Below are 5374 nucleotides of genomic sequence, written 5' to 3' on the forward strand. Positions count from 1 at the left end.
GTTTACCATTCTTAAAAATATTGAGGTGTTCGTTGTTTTTATGAGTTTACCATTCTTAAAGTATATGAGGTGTTCGTTGTTTTTATGAGTTTACCATCCTTAAAGTTTATGAGGTGTTCGTTGTTTTCATGAGTTTACCATTCTTAAAGTATATGAGGTGTTCGTTGTTTTTATGAGTTTACCATCCATAAAGTTTATGAGGTGTTCGTTGTTTTTATGAGTTTACCATCCATAAAGTTTATGAGGTGTTCGTTGTTTTTATGAGTTTACCATCCATAAAGTTTATGAGGTGTTCGTTGCTTCTATGAGTTTACCATCGTAAGTGTTGTGTGTAGTTCTTTTGAGTGACAAAAGTGCTGCTGGTGGTTTACAGAAGACACACAATATTATTACTCATGAATGCTTATATCATGTACTGAGTGTGATACAGATGTGTACTTTGATACAGCTACTGCCCAGAATTGTCTGGAGCATACCTGGAGCACACCTGGAGCACACCTGGAGCATTCCTGCAGCACACTTGGAGCATGCCTGGAACACACATGGAGCATACCTGGAGTACACCAGGAGCATACCTGGAGCATACCTGGAGTACACCAGGAGCACACCTGGAGCACACCTGGAGCATACCTGCAGCACACTTGGAGCATGCCTGGAACACACATGGAGCATACCTGGAGTACACCAGTAGCATACCTGGAGCATACCTGGAGTACACCAGGAGCACACCTGGAGCACACCTGGAGCACACCTGGAGCATACCTGCAGCACACTTGGAGCATGCCTGGAACACACATGGAGCATACCTGGAGTACACCAGGAGCATACCTGGAGCATACCTGGAGTACACCAGGAGCACACCTGGAGCACACCTGGAGCATACCTGGAGTATAACTGGAGCATACCTGGAGCACACCTGGAGAACACCTGGAGCATACCTGGAGCATACCTGGAGCATACCTGGAGCACACCTGGAGCATACCTGGAGCACACCTGAAGCACGCCTGGAGCATACCTGGAGCACACCTGGAGCATACCTGGAGCACACCTGGAACACACCTTGAGCATAACTGGAGCATACCTGGAGCACACCTGGAGAACTCCTGAAGCATACCTGGAGCATACCTGGAGCATACCTGGAGCACACCTGGAGCACATCTGGAGAACACCTGGAGCACACCTGGAGCACACCTGGAGCACACCTGCAGCATACCTGGAGCACACCTGGAGCATACCTGGAGCACACCTGGAGCATACCTGGAGCACACCTGGAGCATACCTGGAGCATACCTGGAGAGGGTTCTGGGAGTCCTTTTACTCCCGAGCCGGGCCTAAGGCCAGGCTCGACTTGTGATAACCTGGTCCAACAAGTTACATTGCAAGAGTTTATGATGTTGCTCGTCCGTACAGTTCCGATGAACGTATTATGATTTGGTTCAAATTAGATACTTGTGCAGGTCATGATCTGTTTCGTCCCGTGTGTGGTACAGGAGGAGTAGATGATGTACTATATATGAGTATTTACATGTAAAAATTGTGTGGATCACATCAATTGTAAAAAATGGGTACGATAAATTCTTTTAAAATTTAAAGCTGAAAAAGTATTATTTGTAGTGTTTTATACATGTATGAGCTCGATAAGGTTGCTTTATGACAGAGGAAGGTCGAAGTTGTTTTATGGTAATGTTTGTTGACATCGTCACGAGGCCTTGACAATTGGAAAACATTTAACAACAGCCATCATCTTCGTTAAAAGAAGAACCTACAACAGCGAGGTCTCTACGGCCTGGTGTAGACAATAACTCTAACACAATACTCCGAAGTGAGTGTTCTCGTTTGCGTCACGGGATCACGTCATTTTAATTAAGGTCAACCTCTCAGGCTTCAGGTGCAAGTGAAGCAATATTTATGCCTACAAAAGGTGACGAGAAACGGACTTCCAAATAGAGTGTATTCTCAACATATTCACCAATACAGCATTCAACTATTATCAGAAAATATTCCTTATCGTATTTTGAAGTATATGTTTTTACCTGAGTAAGGCTCAAGCAGAGATTCACAATCATAAAATTAAAAATAGTTTATTTACAAGAACTATCTAAACTAATACAGAACACAAGAATAAGCATGAGAACATTCTCAAATTATTTGTTGTAATCCCACTCAAAAACACAATTTAAAATATTCGAACTTTCTTATCTGTATGGTCTTAATTAACACCTTCAGACATTAGACCTGATACATACACCAGAGCTGATACATGCACCAGGGCTGATACATGCACCAGTGCTGATACATGCACCAGGGCTAATACATGCACCAGGGCTGATACATGCACCAGGGCTAATACATGCACCAGGGCTGATACATGCACCAGGGCTAATACATGCACCAGGGCTGATACATGCACCAGGGCTGATACAAGCACCAGGTCTGATACAGACACTAGACCTGATAAATGCACCAGCCCTGATACATGCACTAGAGCTGATACAGACACTAGACCTAATACATGCACCAGCCCTGATATACGCACCAGGGCTGATACAGACACTAGACCCGATACATGCAACAGCCCTGACACATGCACCAGGGCTGATACAGACATCACGGCTCTTACAAACTTCACGGTAGATACAAACAACATTACTGAGACAAACATCATGGCTGATGTTGTGACAACCTGACAACTGAGGGGACAGAGCTCGGGATTCGTAGTCCTGAAGTTCCGGGCTCGATCCCCGGTGGAGGCGGAAACAAATGGGCAGAGCTTCTTTCACCCCTGATGCACCTGTTATCTAGCATAAATAGGTACCTGTGAATTAGACAGCTGCTACGGGCTGCTTCCTGGGGGTGTAAAACAAAAAGAGGCCTGTTCGAGGACCGGGCCGCGCGGACGCAAAGCCCCGAAATCATCTCACGATATTTTCAAAATAGATGTAAACATCAGGGCTAATATTAGCATCAGGAATGATGCGAACATCATGGCTGATACGAACCTTATTGACAAATACGAACATCATGGCTGATACGAACATTAGTGCATGAACATAACACAAGTTTGAGGGCTGACATGAACATGAGGGACTGTACCAAGATCACGGCTGAGTTATGGGTAAACAACCCACCTCCAAGACATAGGAAAGGTTCCCACGACATAAACAGTAAGATGGTGCATATTAGTGACCTTATTTAATATGCCATCTCAGTTACTACAAATTAACGTCTCCTATGTTCTTAGGTATATTTTATAAATGAAATGTTATTACTATTATTATTTTATTATTATTATTATTATTATTATTATTATTATTATTATTATTATTGGTTATGGACGGTATTAGTTTGTTCCTCTGATCCATTTTGTAAATATAATGGCAGTTAAGAAGACATTAAGATGATATAAGGAAATTTGTAGCTGGCAATATCAGGAAAGCTGTCTTGTAACCTCTGTGCCCAGATGTTAAAGGAATTACCTGTCACCTTGTGTGTTATGATTGACCTAGACGCTTAAAACATAATTTATGCATAAATCAAGTTAATTGAGGATTCAATATATAACTATGAAATTGTTTCACTTTGGAATTCCGCCAACATATCTGAAATCCGTAACTTCATAGCCAACTTTAAATCAAACAATTTTGGTCACAACACAACACGAGACTTTCAACATCTATTTGGCCGAGTTCAACTTCTCATCCTCAAAGACAAAGGTGAAGTGAACACAAAACATGAACACCGCACGACACTGTGCACGCTGAGGTGTTGAGTGAAGGTGTGGTCACCTTGTCAAGAGGTAATAACGTTTATGATGTTCATTGGTCGGGTGGTATAGTGAATGGGATATCAAGTAACAGTGTTGTACTGGTCATGCTGACGGAAGAAAGTTACTATATATGAGTCGGCTGCTGATTTTCTAATGATAGTGTTTGATATCAAGTGCTTGTGCTATGTCTGGTGTCCGCTAGGTGCTGTATCTAGTCATTATTAAGCTCATCGTGGTATGATTGTTTTTACATAGATGGACACAGGTGTTGGCTTTCACAATAATCATCTTTTGCTTCTGTTAATTTCCCTAATAGCTCTCCCTGGGTTAACTAGTACGAAGAGTTAAGGATGGGTGACCAGTCAATCCTCTCCGGTGAGAGAGAGATATATACAAGAGTTGTTACATTCTTGTACAGCCACTAGTACGCGTAGCGTTTCGGGCAAGTCCTTAATCCTATGGTCCCTGGAATACGATCCCCTGCCGCGAAGAATAGTTTTTTCATCCAAGTACACATTTTACTGTTGCGTTAAACAGAGGCTACAGTTAAGGAATTGCGCCCAGTAAATCCTCCCCGGCCAGGATACGAACCCATGACATAGCGATATGTCACTCCGAACTCCGGTGAGAGTTCTACCATATCCTGTAAGAGTGTAAATATCTTATGAAGGTCTCGTTGTGTCTCAATATAATTTTTTTCCAAAATAAAGCCATGGGCAGTGAAATAGAAACCTCACACTCACAGTATACATTTACTCAAGGTAAACAAACACAAAATATCCCTATTGAGTTATGCCAGACACAAAAGCCACCAAACCCAATAAATTCCGAGAGTTTACACTGTGACTTATCTCTTGGCATCACTCAGTAAGCAAACTCACTGAATGCCTGCCCTCTGCCACGCTCCAAGCTCTGACCCAAACAACATAAATATGCAAATTGCCTTTCCATACACAAAGACAACCAAACGGACGCTCCCACTCCTCTGACCTATTTACTTAAGCAGCAGTAAACGCATCTCATGCATATCAATGCTGCGGGTATGTAATAAAGGTCACGGTATTTTCTCCTGGTGAGAAACTGGGCAGTTAAAGAGGCGGAGAGACAGAGGGTGAGAGAACAGGGTGGAAGGATTAGAAAGAGAGAAATATACAAAATAGAGAGAAAAACTGAATAAGAAGGAAAAAAGAAAGAGAGACAGAGAGAGATCTGTAGGGAGGGAGCGTGTAGGGAAAAAAAGAAAGAGAGAGAGACAGACAGACAGACAGAGAAAATTCAAGAAAGTGAGATATAAAATAAAACAAGAACAGGCAGAAAGAGAAATCACACATATTTATAGAGATGTAGAAAAATTTCCATTTCAAGACCAACACTTGTTATATCAAGTGAGAACGATTATAGCTATATAATGTGTTCTGCTTAATTCTGTACACATGAAATGTGGTCTTCACACCAGTTCAAATACGCTCATCGAATCTGAGATCAGTGATCATTTTGAAACCAGTACACTGCATGTTTGAGACCATCCTTTATATATGTTGCTCGGTAGGGAATCTTTTCCTCAACGAAGACTTTAAAACTATGTAAAAAGGACAGATATTGGACAGT

Source organism: Procambarus clarkii, chromosome 4, assembly GCF_040958095.1.
Source record: "Procambarus clarkii isolate CNS0578487 chromosome 4, FALCON_Pclarkii_2.0, whole genome shotgun sequence".
In the NCBI taxonomy this organism is placed as follows: Eukaryota; Metazoa; Arthropoda; class Malacostraca; order Decapoda; family Cambaridae; genus Procambarus; species Procambarus clarkii.